Genomic DNA, 20,461 nt, shown 5'->3' on the forward strand with positions numbered 1-20,461 from the left:
GAGTTTGGTATGTTTAAATCAGTATGAGTCATGTGGTAATTCAATTTTCCTCATCATTTTTTTTTCCTGTTTGAGCTATTATAAAACTTTGTTTCCTACAACATATCATGACATAATTTAGTCTTGAAGAAAAGCCTCATTGATGTATTTGCTTAGACAGTGTTAACCTATTTGCACACTTTAGATGTAAGCCCTAAAATCTTGCAGCAGTATTCATTTACAAGGTGATAAGGTGATCTATATCATTTAAACATGCCTGCTTTTCTATTTTAGATTATCATAAAAACAAAAACAGAAAACTGAAAACAATGCTTATGCCCTCTACTCTGTAGACTTAAGAAACACTGGAAAAAATATGTATGTTGGGGCCAGGCAACCTTGGACTTGAATCCTGGTTCAAGGTGTATGGCCTTGGGCAAGTCATCAAACCTCTCTGGGCCTTGGTTTCTGTATTTGTAAAGTGGGAATGACATTCATTCGCTCATCAAATATTAACTAAGCAGGCACTGTTTTAAGTGCTAGGAACATAGCTATGTGTAGGCTAAGTACCTGCCTTCCTGGAGCTGACATTGTAGAGAGATTGGGGGACAGAGAGAGAGAAAAATATGCATGCAAACAAATAAATTTCACATAGTGATTTGTGATGTGAAGAATAGAGGGCAATGGGATAGAAAGTGACTGGGGGTAAAGGCAGAGTTGGTACATTAGCCCGGGAAACCAGGGAAAAGAGGATATGTGGCATTAGAGCTGAGTCCCAAATGAGGAGAGGAAGCCAGACATACGAGTTAGGAGATGTGGGGGTGAGCTTGGTGCATATGAGACTCAGGTAGGAGGTCAGCGTGATTGGAACATAGAGAAGGAAATGATGAGGTCTGCTTTGCAGAGTTGTTTAAGGATTACATGAGCTAAGTCTATAAAGTGCCTACCATAGAGTAGGCACCCAACAAATGGCAAGCATTATTTTTATTGTAGATTATACATTCATATTTCCTAGGTTAAAGAGTTAATTTTTTCCAAATGGAAAAGTTTTGTTCTCACTCTTATCCTTCCCTTTAGAAATAAAAGGATAAACTAGCAAGATAACTATTTCACTTATCTGCTTTGTTCATAGTCAATTCTTTTTTTTTTTTTTTTTTTTTTTTTGAGGTGAAATCTTGCTCTGTCACCAGGCTGGAGTGCAGTAGTTCAATCTTGGCTCACTGCAACCTCTGCCTCATGTTCAAATGATTCTCCTGCCTTAGCCTCCTGAGTAGCTGGGATTACAGGTGTGTGCCACCATGCCTGGACAATTTTTGTATTTTTAGTAGAGACAGGGTTTTGCCATGTTGGCCAGGCTGGTCTTGAACTCCTAGTCTCAAGTGATCCACCTGCCTCAGCTTCCCAAAGTGTTGGGATTACAGGCATGAGACACTGGTGCCTGGCCACAGTCAAGTCTTTGCAAAGTTTTTTTCAATCATGTTCATGGTATATTTTCTTAATAATTTCAGGATATATGTTATTCAGACAATCATAGAATCTTTATTTATTAAAATTAGTGATACTTTAGAGGTCATCCTGCTCCACTCATTTTTTCTGGCAGGCAAGATGCAGCTCAAGTAAAAGATGTAGTTTAAAAGTAAGGAATTTGTAGCAGAGCTTTTATAAGATTCCAGGTCCCTAGACTTAGACTTTGTCTATTTTTTAAATGATCCTAATGCGTTTTCTTCTTCTACCCTTCCTCTCCAATCTTACTGTGGCTTTTTGTTGACACTGTGATTAGCAAAGTGATACTCACATATGTTTAAGGTTGTGCACAAGCCAGTAATATTGCCAGTAATTTAAAGCCTTTTAGACAGATTATAGCATAGTTTATAAGGGCATTTTCATGGACCGAATGCTTGTGTCCCCTCCAAATTCATATGTTGAAGACTTAACTTGGAAGTAATGGTATTTGAGATGAGATCTTTGGGAGGTAATTGGGTTAAGATGAAGTTGTGAGGGTGGGGTCCTCATGATGGAATTAGTGCCCTTATAAGAGGAGACCAGAGAGCTTACATGCATTTGCTCGCTCTCTGTCTCACTCTGTCTCACTCTCTCTGTCTTGCTCTGTCTCGCTCTCCCAGTCTTGCTCTCTCAGTCTTGCTCTCTTTCTCTTTCTCACTCGTGCTCGCTTGCTCTCTTTCTCTTCCATGTGAAAACACAGCAAGAAGGCAGCCATCTGTAGGGCAGGAAGAGAGCCCTCACCAGAACTTGACCACGCTGGCACCCTGATCTCAGACTTCCAGTCTCCAGGACTGTAAGACATAAATGTCTGTTGTTTAAGCCACCCAGTCTGTAGTATTCTGTTATAGACCCCTGAGAAGGCTAAGACAGGCATTTATATTGTGATGTTTTAGATATGCTACATTGTTGGATGTTTACTAGGGTGGGAGAGAGTAAAGTAGTAGGTTATTGCCACAGGAAACCTGACTGATGAAATTTTGGTAATTTTCTTGGCCAAGTTTGCTAAGGTCTTCCCATCTTTGTAGTGAGGTGTCAATGTCAAAGTTACATATCGTTTAAAAAAATCTGCTTTAAAACTGGTCACTATTGATTTTACGACATGAGGCACGAATTGAAGATCTAACAGAACAATACCAGCTAATAATATGTTAGGGGAATTTGCAAGGTCTCCAATAACTTGAGTTGTCCAGATGAAATACCTCAGTGCTGGAGAATAGTTGTTAAGATAGATGGGCTTGCTATATGCTAAAATGTAGCACTATTTTGTGCTTGTAATTGAGAATTGGATCTTCGCTAGTAATTTTATTAGTGATATATGAGTCAGAGGAGACTACAATTCTCTTCTAAAGCTATACTAAAGATATAATGCTGAGTGTAGGGGGAAAAGGCTTCATCAGTAAATAAGTCCAACGTAGACATGAAGAATTGATGTATATGGTTATAATTGTACTCTATTACTTTTACAAAGTCCTCTGGCCTACCCATGCTTAAGAAGACATAAGACTAAATGGTCCCTTGAAAAATGTAAATTAATTGAGATACTGCTTTTCAAAATTTATATTCAACTGTTCCCTGCAGAATAGTAGATGTCCAAGTGCTTAGGACCGTGTTTCTAACAAAAGAAAAATAAAGGGAATTCAAGTGCATGTATGAGTCAGGCAATTGCATGTATTGCTTTTATATCTGATTAAATTTGTGAAATGGTTTGTAGAGTATTTGTGGTAATTCTTCAATATTGGGGTAATGAGAAGAGCATTTGGAGTTGAAAACCCTTCCTACATATTAATGATTCTAAGATTTGTTGTTTATTTATTTTGAACTTTTATTTACTTTTTTTTAACACAACACAGCAACCAGATAGATTAATATTTGTTTTTTGTTAAAACTTTACAAAATAGGAGGAGTAATAATACCTACATCTCAGGTTTGTCATAAGAGTTTCATGAGATAATGCATGCGAAATGTATTTGGTGGCCAAAAAAACAATTAACAGATGTTATATACCCATAAAGTTAATTCATTTATAAATTGGAAAATTCAACATAAGGGAAATAATAAAAAGGGTTTGTTGTCAATGCTAAATGAAGAAATGGGTGGCAAAATAAGCAATGAAAATGTGAGTAGAAGGTAGAGTTGAGTGCTAAGCAGTTGAAGGAAGTTTCTTTAGGGGTCTTGTCATCAACAGCCAGGCGGAGAAGCTTATCACCAGGGAAACTAGTTGTCTTCCTGGGAGGCAATATAGAAGGAGAGTTGGGGACTCTGGACAGGGATGTGGGAAGTGGTGGAACCTTTTCTCCTGGCTCATCAGTCAGGACAGGCTAAAATTCAGCAGTGCAAGGGAGAAGGTCTGCAGTGGCCTGGACTATTTAGGTCTAGGCAGAAGGAGGTACTCTCTACCAAAAGAGTTGGCCAATGTAAAAATCTAGCTTGCTTTTCAAATATAGCCTTAATGCAAGTCTTCATTCCATCCAGATGGCCTCTAAGCCCTTCTTATTTAGAAATTTTGAGGCTGTCACTTTCTGCTCTATTTTAAAAGTAGAACAATGTTGAGCTCTCTTTATATTTGTTTGTGTAGAGATTGCTTATCTGCTCCAGACAACTCCATGGAATGTGCTTCCTCCCTGACAGTTTGTTTCCCACTGTGTCCTCACAGCCTAGCATGTAAAATAGGTGCTCACTAAATTACAATGAATGAATATATAACAGAACATAAATAAGGAGCACATGGAAATGAGAAAGAGATATGCATCGGAGAAGTAACATTTATTGACTGCCTCTTTGCATACTTGTAGTAGCTTGTTTGATCCTTTGAACAACCCTGTGAGATAGATGTGATTGTCCTATTTGGTAAATAAGTGAATGGAGACTTGAAGAATTTATAAACTGTGTTTCTGTTCTTACATCTGGTAAGTGGGATAAATGTGGGTCAGATTTGACCAATGCCAAAATCCTCAATCCTCCAACTGTTGAGTCCTCCTTGAACAGCAGGGATGATGATATAAGGAGGGGGCAGAGCTGGACTCCATTCTAAGGAGGCTCCAAGGGGAACTCAAAAGTCAACTGGGATTCTGGGGAAAAATAGAACTGAATTTTCCATTCATTGTTAAATAAAAAATTAGGGTCTGTTTGAAGTGATTTCAATGTTCCCAGTGAGTTAGTAACACAGATAAACCTACTTAGCAGGACCTGGGCTGTGGTAGGAACTCAATAAATGTTTATAGCACAAATGAATGAAAAAAAAAATGAATGAAAGAACAGGGTAAGTCAACTAGAGGGCAGCTGGTTTCTACATACAAGCCACGCAGGGAGATGAGCATAAAGATGGTGAATTTGAGCAGTCTCTAGGTCTGTAAGTAAATGGGAAACCAGGCAAACATGTTGAAAACCCACATCTAAAGGTTTTTGTGTCTTCTATTTAGTTCTCTAAACAATCATAATGGGTTTCTTCTTGAGTTCATTAAATGATCTATTTAAAAAAAAACCCAACCACAGCATTTGGAAAGTCAACGAGGCTTTACAGGGTTGGTTCCCCAGAATCAGGAAAGTAAATACTATGAGCCTCTTGGTACCCTGGGTGAGTTACCACACTCAGGTTGCAAATTATTCCTCCAGCTGTAATTACAACATTAATTGTGAGCTTTATTTATTTAGTGTTACTGACGAGGCAAGAGGTTTGCTATTCTGCATGGTTGATGAAGGGGCAATTCTGGACCACAGTGAGGAGTGGCTGCTGGTGTCTGGTCTGGGATGCCATCTTCTATCTGCCCTCAGCTGTGGCCACTGTTGGGGAGGTAAATTTCTACTTCTTTCCTTTTAGGGTCTGGCTGGGCCCAAGAATTAAGTTGATATAAGCTAGATTAATAGACAAAAAGTATACACATTTATTTTATACAAGCTTTATGTGGCCTTTATAAGGAAATGAAGACCCAAAGGAGCAGTTAGAGCCCATCGCTTACATACTGAATTGGACAAAGAAAAGCAAGTTGTGAAAATGTGACAAGTAAAGGGGCTTGGGCTAGGGAAGCTAATTGGGTAGAGAAGTGACCGGGAAAATAAGAGTTAGTTTAACAAGGTTTGCTTGTATAAATTTCGCTAGGCTTCAGCTTTCTATTCTTGATGATAAGACTGTTGCTTTCTTTCTGGTGTAGGGAGGACCTCCTTCACGTGGGAATTTTGTCTCTCTTGCTTTTAAGAAACAAAAGGAAGATTAGAGTGATCTTCTTGTACTTGCTTTTTTTTTTTTTTTTTAAAGTGCCTTTATTTCAAAATAGTCAAAACGCTAAAGCAGCATATTTTGGGGTGTTACAGTCTTAACTCCTTCACTAGAATAAGGCCTTGCTCACTAAATGATGACGTGTTAGGATGAGGAAGCATCACTGTTTCCTGACAAATAAGAAGAAATAAGCTCATGGAGAATACTCATGTTCCGAAGGAAAGCTATAGTGCTTGGAGTTGTCTTCTAACACTTTCTGAGGCTACACATTGGCGTCCCAAACACCACTTCTTGGTACCATTCCTAGAGGCAGAATTCTAAAATGAAAGGACCACTGACCTCAAGTGATAAGATACTTTTTATATCCTTTTGCTCTGTCCCCTTTCCTGTGAAAGCAATGGAGAGGGTAGTGCTGTCCTGTAACAGCTCAGGCAATGGCTCAGCAGTGCTCTGCTTTGGTCAGTTGGTTTAGGAGAGGCCAGTGTCACTTCAGACCTGAGGGAAGGAACTGGGCTCCTCATGAACCCTAATTGCAAGTTGTTTTCCCACTTATTACTATTATTAGAAATGCTTCCATGAATTTAAAGATGCAAAACAAAGTACATGTGAATAGCAATTTACCCAAGTTGTACCAGGAATGATACTGACATGTACAGTAGTTACTTTGGTAGCCTTGTCCACATTTCTTGGAAAAACAGCCGTAGCTCAGTTAATTGAATAACAGCAAAGTATATTAATTTATGTTACTAATGTTATAGTTTATCTTATTAATTAATCTTAATGACTGTCTAGTACACAATTAATTAAGACACATTTGGATATACTGATTAAACAAATACACAGGACTTGCCGTCAGATAGGATGGGCTCATATCCTGGCTCTATTACTTACTAGCTAGTTGATCTTAGAGAAATTACTTAAACTTACAACCTCAGTTTCCTCATTTACAAAATGGGTATAAGAGCCATTTTGTTTGTCAGATTGTTGTGAGAATTAAATGAATTAAACCATGTGACAAGCTTACTTAAAAAAAGTGTCGGATGTGTTCCTTCTCAATAAAAGCAAGTGACATATTTGCTTGATTGCAAGATGCACGTTTTCCATATCTTGAGATGCCAGAAATCAGGATGGGTCTTCAAATCTTTCAAAAGAGGCTCTGCAGGTGCTAGCCAGGGAACGTAACAAGTTGCTTTTGCTTGCATGTGTGCATGTGGCAACTTCACCAGGCATAGAAGGGAGGTGTTCACTTCATTTGATTTAGTATCACTGGGAGCACCACTGGTGCGCACTATCTAAATTTAATTTAGAAGTGTCATTGTGAAACAACAACAAAAATATTTTCAAACAGGTTTCCACCACAGTGCAGCACTGAAACAGAGTTACTGTGAATACAGAAGACTGTCTATCCCACAGCAGGCAATGCAATTAAAGACTTCAGAGAACGCCAAATTTCTCAGAATGCATCATAGAATTTTCAAAGCTGTAAGAAAGAGGTGAGTATAACCAATTTTTTGAAGTTCTATCACTGAAGCTCAGAATACCAGATGAAAACTTCTGGCCGACTTTCAAGAAAAGCAGTTTAAGGTCCAGCGATATGTAATTCATTTAGAAAATTCTATAAGTATAATTAAAGAGGAAACGTAGACAAAATAGCAGATTCTTTAATGTGCTGTTAAATTATATTACCAATCCTAAAATTGCTACATCTGTCAAGACAATGGACATTGCTAATGAAAATCACAATATCATTATGATCTAGAAGTGACTCAGAATTCTTTTTACACTTTGTAAAAGAAGCTTAAAACCAAATTTTGATGGTCATATCGATATTGGCAGAAAGTGGTATGTAATGGTATGAATAAATGTAAACTTTTATAGGTTCTTAAAATATATAATTAATACGGTATTTGCTTTTTCTGGGGAAGATTGTCAGTAAATTGGTGCTTTTTCCCCCTTTTTCCTTTCTTTATTTTTATTTTTTTTTTACAATGGCTGATGTATCAGAATCAAGGGGATATAATATAATCAAGATGACTGGAAGTGGCATGTTGAATATAGCAATATCTTTTAGGTGTGTGTGCTCAGTGCACAGTATCTTTCTGGCAGCCATTTTATGCAAAGTAGCTCCTCTGGCCTCAGTTGTTTAGACCAGGCAGGCATCCCTGATTCAAGCTGGGCCAAAGTCTCCTCCTCAGGAATCTGGAATTGGGACAGAGAGAAAGAGTCTCTGAACCTGGGAGGACGACAACAAAGCATGTACACGGAGTATCAGAGAGCACTAGTATGGTGAGAAGGAAGAGTGCAGCAGGCTGCAGGGAGAAGCTGCCGTGAGAGGGGCCTGGGAGGAACCCATGTTGTCGATGGCTTGCCATTTCTTCGTTCCAATCTGTCCCTAGACCAGGCTGTATTCTGGTCCTGGGGTCCCTTGTGTTAAATTACCCTTGTATTATTAAAATAAATTCTCTACATTTTTGCTTACCTTTGCTTGGCTTTGTTTTTTTTTTTTTTTTTTTTAATTCTCTGTATGTGAGAGAACCCTAACTTATACATTCATCTTGTCACAGAGTAAGCCAAAAGCATGGTATTGTTGTAGTTTGAGATTTCATAGCTGGCGACCCCAGGCCATGGGCAGCCTCAGCAAGGCCCCAAATACCCTCCATTTCCCCCATGAGGCCATAAAGCATGTTATCATTTTCTATATGACCTTGATGTGTAAAAGGTTGGAAAACACTGGTTTGAGGTATGTTTTAAGTCCAATCAACATTAGAGGTAATGACAAACAGATGTGCCTGAGCAAATGGACATTCTACTTGAGGCTTCTTAGAGTATCACAGAGCTTAAGGATATCTTAGAAATCTTGCTGTTCAGGCCCTTTATTTTACAGGTGAGGATGCTGAGATGTAGAGAGACTGATTTGCTCAAGATAACAAGAGTTTTATTGGTTTAGGAACCCATGGAAGGGGGTCATCTGTGAGACATCACATGACCAGACTGACTGCCATCCTGTTAGAGGTCAGCCCTTCCCTGTGTGCTCTGGATCCTGTGCCAGCTCACCTTATTGAGAACTTTGCTTCTTTATGTTCTCTTCCTCCTGCTTTAGTTATCTTTTCCTTTCAATCAGATCATCTCAGCTGCACACAAACATTTTCTAGGCTTTTTGAGAAAACAAGCAAGGACTTGAACCAACTCCTTGACCGTTTGGGCTGGGGGGTTTCTCTGCATCTTTTCCTGGGCAGACTTAAACAGTTGTCTATGCAGCCATTATAGAAATTTCTCCTTCATTTCTCGTCTCCTTCCTGAGCCATTATAGTTGGGCTTCTACCATGACCACCAATTCGCTGAACCTACTGTTGTCAAAGTCAAGGTAGAAAGTGATTTTCATGTTGCTAAATCTAGTGGACATTTCTCTATTCTTATCTAACATGATTGTTTTTAGCAGCATCTAATCCACTTGACCGGTCCTTCTTGAAGAATTCTCCTCTTTTAATGCAGCTTATGCCCCTGACTTTCTCCTATTTCACCAGCGCCCCCTGCTCAGACTTCCTTGCCTGCTTCCCCTGCTCAACTAATCCTCTAAATGATTGTTTTCTGGGGAGCTCTTACGGAGCCTTTTCCCTTTCCTGATTTTTCTCCCTAGATGGATTTCATCTATTCTATGGATTCAAATACCAAACAAATTTGTCCTAATGTTAAAGACCACAAAACATACCTTCTGCCCTGATGTCTCATCAGAACTCCATTTTTGCAGATCCAGCTGCCTACTTGACATTTCCACCTGAGTGTCTCATGATTATGTCTCACAGATATTGCAAAATTTATAAGTTCAAAATGGGTTGTTAACACTTCCCACAAATTTCAATCTCAGCGAATGGCCTCACCATCCTCTTGGCTACTCCAAGAATCCCAGAAATGATATTTGATTCCTTCCTTTCTCTTCTTGCCCAAGTCTCATCTATCAGAAGATTATGTTTGTTGTATTTCTTAAATATGCCCTAATCTCCCTTTTTTTTTGAACTCCATTACTACCATTTACTCCAGATCAATATCTTTTAGTCTTCCCACACTAATTTATTCTTCTCATATTATTAAAGGTAATATGCTTAAAACAGAAATTGTATGAGGTCACCCCTAGTCCTGCTTAAAACTCTCCAGGGACTTTCCATTGCCCCTAGAATAAAGTCTGAGGTTTTAACCATGATCTCTAGGATTTTCATAGTCTCATCCATTCTCCAATCATATGTCTTAACTTTCTTTTCCCTAGTGGATGGATATCATCCATTCTTCTTTTTCCTTTCTCAGAAATGCCATGCTCTGTCTTGTTTCATAGTCTTTGAACATGTTCTTTTCTCATCTGTAGAATCTCTTTTTCTCATTCTATGTATGTCTACAGCTCTTTTTTAACAATCTTTATCTCAGCTTAAGGGACACTTCTTTAGAAGGTCTTCCTTGACTATTCTAAACTTAAGAATCTTGTTTGTCTCCACAATCGCATTAAACATAACATATAACCATTTAGACTATTTTATTTATTTGACTTTTTGCCCCTTATCTTGTTCTCTTTCAAATTGCAAACTCCCTGATGTTAGGGATGTCTATCTTTTCTACCTCTAGCACGTATAACAGTGCCTGGCTCAATTTGCTTTATAAAGGAATAAGACATTTGAAGAAATTCATTTATATAAAAGCAGTAGGTCAGCAATCTTTTCTTTTCTGTACTAGGCTGTACTGTGATCATTTGAGTAGAATGGAAAGCGGTGATAAAATTTTCATGAAGGAATAGTTGGGTATATCTGTAAATATGGTTTCTTAGGAGTCTCCGAAATCTGAGATGGTTGAAATCAAGCTTATGGAGTTGGCCCAATGAAGCAATATCCTACAATTGCCACAAAATTTCTCTCATATTATCTTTTGGCTGCTGGTGGCATATTTCATTTGAAGAAAAATCTGTTTTCCTTGGAATTTCTTACAGAACTAACAAAACTCTGCTCCCTGAGTTTTGCAATTGCTAAGCTTGTGTTTATTTTTCTCCCTGCGAATATGGATAGGAGGTAGAAGGTTAATTACTATGACATTTTTTTCTAATATACCTCAAACCCAGGTGTTAAAACAAGCATGTGTTGGGTTTTAGTCATTGTTTGTTTGTTTCAGAGGGCACATTACTATTTTGTGCCTGTGGGTATAAGGCATTTCTCTTCTTTCTCAGTTCTCTGTTTTAAATTATTATTATTCTTTGGTTTTACAAAGTGTGATATTCACCCCATGTGTAACGCTCTTTCTGGACACTTTAATTCATGGAAGAAAATTTTCTCCAATGATTTTTAGGGAAAAACGGTACTTATGTTGAGATTATTCAATAGCAGGGGTTCTTGATTTTATCTTGAGTCACAGATTCCCTTGAGTATCTATTCCAAGCTATGCAATAATTGCATTGAAAAATGCATCTACACACACAAACATGTTTTGGGTACATGGTAATGAACTGGCTAAAGCCCACTCATGAACCCTACACACTAAGAACCATTATTCTGCAATGCTCATACACACCTTGGGAATTCCCTTATTCTCCACCCATGAATTTGACAAACCAAACATTTTTGATGGAGGGGGTACATTTAGGTCCAGAGCATGAGAAATCAGTTCCCCTTACCCCTCAAAATGAGAGCTGAAGGTCTTCCTCCACCCTGAGATTGTCTAGTCTTAACAGTTATGTTATATAATACCTACCATTATTGAAGTGTTCTCTTTTTTTTTTTTTTTCGGTGATAACCAGATATTTTTGTATGAGGTATTTGGTTATCACAAAAAAAAAAAAAAAAAAAAAAAAAAAAGAAAGAAAAAGTTTATTTCTTCAAATAACTCATGATACCATTAGGAAGGTAAGACAGATGAAAACAGTTTATTAATTTACACACTGAATTCCTTGCTCTGGATGACATCAAAATAAGTAAGACCTATTTTTGTACTCAAAACACATATGATCTGCTTAGAGGGATGTTGGAACTAGACAAATGGCATTGACACAAAGGTAAAGAAAACAAGGGTTGGAAGAGTCATTTGAAACTGGTGAGACAGGTTTCATGATAAAGGGAGATGGTGAGGGTGGCAGATTGGACCTCTATGCCTGCTCTCTGTTAAGTTTCCCAGGGGCTCCATGGGAGCCTAGGCTAGCAGCAAACAGAATGTCTGTATTTGTAGCACCGCCAAAATCAAAAGACCTATGAGATCCTCGAATACAGGGTTTGAGCCTTACTCGTGTTTAAAACATTTCTTTAGGGCATAACTCAATATTTGCCAAACAGGAGCTACTAATAAATGTTGGTTGCATAGAGTTTGAAACAAAACAAACAAAACAAAACAAAACAGCACCCCTTTCCAAAATAACAACAACCAACAGAGAAACATAAAAGCCTATTGACACATGCTGTAGTCCTAAATGCTAACCAAGGGGTTACTTAGGGCTTGACTACTAGGATTTGACTGCCTAATATAGACACACTGTGGTACACATGGGAAATGCTTTGTACATATGTGGTCCTCCTTAGTGAGCCTACTATGTCTTTGTGGAGAAATAATCCAATTCATTTCAGAAAACAGTGTAAAGAGAATCTCTAATTACTTATTTCTATTTATGACTTTTTGTTTTGTTTAGTTTCCTATTTGGTACATGATAATTTGGCTGATAATCATCTGGAAAATGTTGAGTTGCTTACGAGCTGTTATAAATTACTTCTTTATACACAGCCCATCTTTTATTATAATATAGAAATATAATACTTAGATATAGCTGCTTTTATTTGTTCTTTGCTATAACATTTGCTAGTAATTTTTTTTCATTATTGGCAATGCTTACATAATGACATACTAACACCTACAGGAATGAATCACAGTTCATCTCGCAGATTTATGGCATGCCTACAGAAAAAGTACCTTATGATGCAAACCTGAAAGTTTAAATTATCTCCTGAAAGTTCCACAATCAGGCAAGCAAGGAAATGTGGTTTAGAGGTCAAAAGAAAAAATGAATCAGTTTAAAGTCTTTTCTTCTTTATTTAAATAATGAGACAAGAAGGATTGGGAAATGCTGTTAGCAAGCAGATAAATCATTTCTTCATAACACAGTCGAAATAGAAAGCTTCCACGCGTGGGAGGGTTCATGTATACCTTTTGCATGTAAGCTCTCTCTTCTTCCTACACTTGGACTAGCAACAAGAGTGCAGTTCTGCAGGTCTGCTTGGATTCTAGACAGTGTTTCAAAGCATCCCCTTTGCTTTTCAGCCACTTCCATTTGTCATGGTCCTTGGTTGTGTTGACCAGTTTGCTCCCATTCATAGCTATCCTTAGAGTTCTGTAAGACCTTAGCAAGTATTTTGGTAGGATGAGTGGGGCTATGTGGTTATAACTTTATTTTTCTTTTCTTCCTTTCTTTTTATCCCCCTTCATGCCTTTTCTCCACCTTTCTGGTCCCTCTGTGTGTGTCCTTAACCCTGTTTCTCTCTTTCTCTCTTCTACCTGGCTCTTGGTATCTGTGCCTATGTCTCTGTCTCTCTTCTTCTTTTACCTGCCTCTCACTCTTCACATATTTATTATGCATTACTATATGACAGGCACTGAGTTAGGGGTTGGGGATGATAAAGATGATATAAAAGATGGTTATGCTTTCCAGGGTTCTCAGTGTAATGGTGCAGGGGTTGAGAGGAGGGAAAAGACGTGAAAAAAGTGAGGGCCTGTAATCCCAGCACTTTGGGAGACCAAGACAGAAGGATTGCTTGAGCCCAGGAGTTTGAGACCAGCTTAGGCAACATAGGGAGACCCCATCTCTACCAAAACCAAAGCAGAAAACAGAAAAACAAAATTAGCTGGCTGTGGTGGCATGCACCTGTGGTCCCAGCTACTAGGGAGGCTGAGGTGGAAGGATCGCTTGAACCCAGGAGGTTGAGGCTGGTGAGCTGTGATTGTGCCACTGCACTCCAGCCTGAGTGACAGAGCAGGACTCACTCTCTCTGTCTCTCTCTCACACACACACGACATTAATAGAGCTATAAATGAGATGCTATGCTATAGTAAGACGAAGAAGAAGTATTTAACTGTGTTTTAAAAGGTCAGGCTGAGTTAAAATCTGAAATAAGTCCTGAAGGATAAGCAGGGGTTTTCCATGTGAACAGTTGTGGCCCCAACAGACGCCATTCCATGGGGGATGGTGTGTATGAAGGTGTGGAGGTGAGAAAATGCAAACATTGTGGAAATGGCAAACAGAGCACCTATATTTAGTCCCTTCACAACCAAGAATAAAGGATGGATCACAGAGCAATAGTATCTACAATGGAATGGTAATTTTTATCTACATACCTACATAAGTCCTGTGCAACTGGTGCATTTTTTTGGTTTGTTTTTGTTTTCCTACCAATTATCACCCTGAAATGCATGTAATGTAGCTATGTTAGGAGGTGATTCTCCTCCACAGTCTGAATTATTGGCATTAGGCTGAGAGGAGCCCCTCTATTCCTCTAACCGAAAAGGTTTATGCTGAGTCTTTCCTAAACCGAAAGTGTAATAGAAGTCAAATGTTGGGGACTTGAGGGCAACCAATACACTACTCCACTTTCCTTTCCATCTAGTTCTGAACCAGTTGCGAGAGAGATAATGAGTAAGGCAGATGAAATTCCCAATAGCCCGTTTATTAGTAATAAAGGCTAGTTTGGAGAATGTGGGTCAGGCATATGGCAATAATAATTTCCTAGCTCCTTTCTCCAATTTGGGGAGACTCACCTACGTAGGTAGGACTAGAAAACCGTGGACATCTCTGCAATCCTAATGAAACAGAGCATCAGACCAGAGGTGTCTGCCGGCAAGCAGAGAAATGGGAAAATGAGGCTGAAGAATGCTTGCTTTGTTTCTTTTCCAAACTTACTTGTCATATAGATCATTCCACCTACCACGGAATAAAATGAGTGAGTGCTTGAGGAGAGGTCATGTGTGTTATATTGATGATGTCCCATGGAAACTTGAAGAGAGGTAAAAGAAGGTTCCCATCACCAACTCCTTGACTAATATTTATTATCCCTTTTCCCCACCGCAGGAGGTTGACATTTGGGTGAGAGTGTGTCTTTTCTTTTCTTTTTTTTTTTTTTTTTTTTGAGACGGAGTCTCGCTGTGTCGCCCAGGCTGGAGTGCAGTGGCCGGATCTCAGCTCACTGCAAGCTCTGCCTCCCGGGTTTTTACGCCATTCTCCTGCCTCAGCCTCCCGAGTAGCCGGGACTACAGGCGCCCGCCACCTCGCCCGGCTAGTTTTTTGTATTTTTTAGTAGAGACGGGGTTTCACCGTGTTAGCCAGGATGGTCTCGAACTCCTGACCTCGTGATCCGCCCGTCTCGGCCTCCCAAAGTGCTGGGATTACAGGCTTGAGCCACCGCGCCCAGCCGAGAGTGTGTCTTTTCAAATAAAATGTCATCTTTTCAAATAAAAGTGTGAGCATTTTAATTTGAATCCCTGGCATGAACTACTAGGACAAGCAGAGATACCTTTTGTAAACACAGTGTTTGTAGCTGTGCTCTTTCTTAAAGTAGAGGCATAGCAAGTTGACCTCGGAAGAACCTTCTGGATGTGTGGCTCTGGAGTACTGTGCTCTATTCAAATGAGTAGATTGAGAAACACTAATGTTATGGTTCAGAAAGCAGGAGAGACCCAGGCCTTTAGAAAATAGCTAGAATTGGGCAGGAGATTGGAGACATGTGGCAGTCTGACCTTTTGAGTAGGCTTTAAATTTGAAAATCAGGCTGTCAGATTGTTACTGAAACTTTGTTTAGTACATGGCGTTCCGGTAACATTTAACTGCATTCTATCAAGCTCACAGCTCCCATCTCCAGCTCCCAGGGACTCTTCGCTTTCCCTCTGATGTAGATTCCGCTGGGGTGCTGTGTTCTTTCAAGATAAGACAGCTGCTCTACTCTAGCTTAGAGATGCCTGCATTTTAGTGTCCTTGATTTTCTTAAACAGTTGAAACAAGATTTACAATTTAATTAGCAAGGAGCTGTAATCTGTCAGAGTACCATGCCTTTAATAGCTGCAGAGGCATGCCTGTAGGGGAAAGGGGACTGTAGCTTTTCCAATGAAGTCCTACTTAAGTCCAGAAAATTTACTGTGACCCGTCGCATTGCTTTTCTGCTTCTGTGGCTTTTTCTCCTTTTGTCCCCGCCATTGCTGTTGGATGATCCCCCAGTTTTTTCTCCTTGTTCCTGCGCCAACTAGGCATCCTTGGCTGCTCGCCCCCAGGTTACCCTGATTCCACTTTCCCTTGATGACAATACATCTGTAAAGTTGTAGAGCATACCAGTCATTTGGGGTGGGAGGTGGTGGTGGGGGAGTCTTCTTTAAAATGCAGATTCCTGGGCTGTGCCTCCAAGATGCTGATTTGTTAGGTCTGTGATGTGGTCCAGGAATCTCACTTTGACCTAGCACCCCCCAGAGATTCTGAGGGAAGGTCGGCCACCAACCTGACTTTGAAAAACACTGCCAAGTACGATGCTCTAGTGTCCTGCTTATGCTCTCTCCAGTATGCGACCTTGGTCCACCTCTCATCTTAGTCCTCACTGCTGTCATTTAGGTGCTAAAAACCAAAAGGGCCTTGGCTTCTGTAGCTTGAGAAGCTTGAGATAAGACATGTTCTAGGCTGTATGTTGCGGAAGAGAATCAAATTGGTGAAGTGTTTTGAGATTAAAGGGACAGGCTGATGACACTGTTAGCATGCACTTTCCATAAAGCTGGAGGTCTCTGGTAGAGTTCAGCTCTGTTCAGTTCAATAGCCAGTTACCCCCAGTCTCTGTGATTCATGCTAGTGACCCAGCTCTCTAGGAGCATGGGTTTTAAGCATATCCCTGTTAGAGTCCAGTTTTTCCTCCCCAAAAAGCCTATTAAGAAGTTGGTTGCTGGCCGGGCTCGCCTGTAATCCCCACACTTTGGGAAGCTGAGGCAGGCAGATTACCTGAGGTTGAGAGTTCGAGACCAGCCTGAGCAACATGGAGAAACCCTGTCTCTACTAAAAATACAAAAATTAGCTGGGTGTGGTGGCGCTTGCCTGTAATCCCAGCTACTTGGGAGGCTGAGGCAGGAGAATTGCTTGAACCTGGGAGGTGGAGGTTGCGGTGAGCCGAGATTGAGCCATTGCACTCCAACCTGGGCAACAAGAGCGAAACTCCCTCTAAAAAATAAAAAATAAATAAGTTGGTTGCCTTCAGTGGTATGTGCTATTCATAATGTGATTTCTTTTCTTCTTGTTTTTGTTTTGAGTAGTTAGTTGGGAATGTGGTCTACATTTCTTTGTATTTATTTTAAAAATTCTTTCAAACTTTTAGTTTTAGCATGTACATGTGTGCAGGTTTGTTACATGGGTAAACTGCATGTTACGGAGGTTTGGTGTACAGATAATGTTGTTACCCAGGTACTGAGCATAGTACCTGATAGGTAGTTTCTCAGTCCTCTCCCTCCTCCCATTCTCCACCCTTAAGTTGGCCCCAGTGTCTAATCCCTTCTTTGTGTCCATGTGTACTCAATGTTTAGCTCCCACTTCGAAGTGAGAACATAGTATTTTGTTTCCTGTTCTTGCACTAATTCGCTTAGGATAATGACCTCCAACTCCATCCCTGTTGCTGCAGAGGACATGATTTTGTTCTTTTTTATGACTGTGTAGTTATTCCATGTTGTAAGTGTATAACAGTTTCTTTATCTGATCCACCACCGAAGAGCACCTGGGTTGATTCCATGTCTTTGCTATTATGAATAGCACTGTGATGGACATATGTGTGCATGTGCAGACCTTACTTTGAGGCACTCTGTGGACAATGTGCATCTCTTTAGGGATATTTGTACAGGAATAAGGAAACCCTGAAACTTCAGCAGTTGGGGAGAATAACCAATAGTCATCTTGCTCCAAGGGACCTTATTTACCTCTTGGTAGGATGTTAATCATGGGACTTCTGAATTTCTAGAACCACTTGTAATTTTATTTCCTTCCTTTATGAGAATTGTTTAATTTTTTTAATTTTTAAGCTATTCTTATACTACTTAGTTCTTCTAGACTGTTCTTTTACTTAAATCATCTTATTCACGTTCATTTTAATACTCATAGTTTACTATTTTTTAAACTATCTTTTTGTTTACTGTGTCTATTTATCCTGCTTCATTTTGTACCACTCTATCTTTCCTGTTCACTTTTTGAGTTTTAATTTTGTCTATTTATTGTGATCATTTTGGAGCTATGACATTTTGCAAACAGCAAAGTTGAATTTGTGGGGGATCCTTTGCGTTTTTGTTTGGTATATGTATTAGTCCATGTTCACGCTGCTGATAAGGACATACCTGAGACTGGAGAGTTTACAAAAGAAAGAGATTTAATAAACTTACCTTTCCATGTGGCCAGGGAGGCTTCACAATCATGACGGAAGGTGAAAGGCACATCTCACATGGCAGCAGACAAGAGAAGAGAGCTTGCGCAGGAAGACTCCCGTTTTTAAAACCGTCAGATCTCGTGAGACTTAATCACTATCACAAGAACAGCATGGGAAAGCCCTGTCCCTATGATTCAATTACCTCCTACCAGGTCCCTCCTACAACACGTGGGAATTCAAGATGACATTTGGGTGGGGATATAGTCAAACAATATCAATAAAGGAAAATTACTTTCAAGTTAAGTTTGTTGCACTAGTTTTTATGACTTGCTTTGTCATCATCTCTGCTCCCTATTTATACTTTCTTTGTAAGCAGCATGTTTCACTCAAGTAGTTTGAAATCTGAACTGTTTACTCTCTGCCTCCTCAGGGAGATTTTATGAGAAGCTAGATCTGTTTAAGTGGTGTTGGCATGGTATTAGCATGTCAACTTTTCTTGGTATGGACTGGACTGCAAGGTGATGTGACTAGAAGGCCAGTAACTTAAATTTCCTGAAATTGTTGCTTTTGTTTAAAAAAGAGTTTGTGGGCCTCAGTAAAAGGCAGTCTGTATGAAGTATTAAAAATTATTATTGCTATTATTTATGGTAGGTGGAGAATGTTGATTATCTTCCCAGCTGCCCTTTAGAAAAAACTTTATAGTAAGCTTCGTGGTATAACCTTTGTGTCACAGACTGAAATAACCTGGATTCATTTTTAAGATTGTTTCACTTAAAGTAGTGTGTGCCCTGTCCAAAGACCTAAGAAAAATCGATTCACATGCTACCCAAATGTTGGTATCAATTTTCTCACTTGCTAGGATGCTAGCTGTAGTTTAGTATAAGGATTCTGTTTTCAAGCAAACAACAACAACAAACCCAAAGAATAAACAGTTGAAAGTTTGCTAAAGTCTCTTACAAGCATTCCTCGCTAACTCGGAGAATCCTGAGGGCACGTTCAGTATACTTAGAGGTGACTTGAGCCCTCAGCCCTGGCTGGGAATCCTGTCAGCTGCATCAGCTTCTGTGGTACCATCAGCTGCGTTTGCTATTTACAGTTCTTTTGCCATCCATGAGTCACTTTTTAGTCCACGTTTGTTCTTCCTGGCTTGGTGAAACCTCTAAACTGCCTTTATCTTCCATGTTTGAAATAAAATAGAAAACTGTGTTTCAAAGGTAAGTACTTATTTAATCACTGCATTAGTCTGTTCTTACGTTGCTGTAAAGAAACACCTGAGGCTGGGCAATTTATAAAGAAAACAGTTTTAATTGACTCATAGTTCTGCAGGCAGTACAGGAAACATGACCCCAGCATCTTCATGGTGAGGCCTCAGGAAGCTTCCAATCATGGTGGGAAGCAAAGGAGAGGCAGACAGTGTAACATGGCGAGAGTGGGAGTGCATGCATGGGAGAGGAGAGGTTCTACACTCTTAAATAGCCGGATCTCATGTGAACTCAGCAAAAGAAGTCACTCACTATCACAAGGAGAGCACGAAGCAATTCAGGCAGGATCTGCCCCCATGACCCAAACACCTCCCACCAGGCCCCAGCTCCAACATTGGAGATTACATGTCTGTTTTTTTGTTTGTTTGTTTGTTTTGAGACAGAGTTGTTGCCCAGGCTGGAGCGCAGTGGCTCAATCTTGGCTCACTGCAACCTCCGCCTCCCTGGTTCAAACGATTCTTCTGCCTCAGCCTCCCAAGTAGCTGGAATTACAGGCACCTGCCACCACGCCTGGCTCATTTTTGTATTTTTAGTAGAGACGGGGTTTTACTGTCTTGACCAGGCTGGTCTCAAACTCCTGACCTCAAGTAATCTGCCCTCCTCGGCCTCCCAAAGTGCTGGGATTACAGGCCTGAGCCACCGTGCCTGGCCTGGAGATTACATTTTCACATGAGATTTGGAGAGCACAAACATCCAAACTATATCAATCACTTTGGATGAATCATGCCTTTACCCTTGCATGGGCTTTTGTTACTGAGAATTTATGGACATGTCTGTCCTGTTTTCCCACTTAATATAGAACTGATTGTTTTAGTAGGTAGATTTTAAAGTAAAACTATCAGTCACTGAGTAGATTTTGTCTGTCAATTATCTATCTATCTAGTAATAGAAGCGGAGAGGATATATGCATATATATATTCATCTTAAGGAATTGACTCATGTGATTGTGGAGGGCCAGAAAGTCCAAAATCTGCAGGGCAGGCCAACGGGCTGAAGAACCAGGAAAAAGTTGATATTGCTGCTTGAGCCTGAAGGCAGTCTGCTGGTATAATTCCCTCTTTCTTGGGGGAGATCAGTTTTTTTTCTCTTTAGGCCTTTCACTGGATGAGGTTCACCCACATTGT

At 39.8% G+C, this 20,461-nt stretch overlaps 1 long non-coding RNA gene across 2 annotated transcripts in view; it reads left to right on the forward strand.

Annotated features, from left to right (window-relative positions):
- LOC144339984 (uncharacterized) overlaps positions 1–20,461 on the forward strand; it is a 257,588-nt gene that overhangs the window by 35,220 nt on the left and 201,907 nt on the right. Inside the window, exon 2 of one of the 2 annotated variants that reach the window (XR_013415633.1) lies at positions 12,570–12,675. The exons of the other annotated variant lie outside the window; for it this stretch is intronic. This is a non-coding gene — a long non-coding RNA (uncharacterized LOC144339984). The remainder of the gene's footprint in view (positions 1–12,569; positions 12,676–20,461) is intronic. 2 annotated transcript variants of the gene reach the window in all.

This window comes from Macaca mulatta, chromosome 3 (assembly GCF_049350105.2).
Source record: "Macaca mulatta isolate MMU2019108-1 chromosome 3, T2T-MMU8v2.0, whole genome shotgun sequence".
NCBI lineage: Eukaryota > Metazoa > Chordata > Mammalia > Primates > Cercopithecidae > Macaca > Macaca mulatta.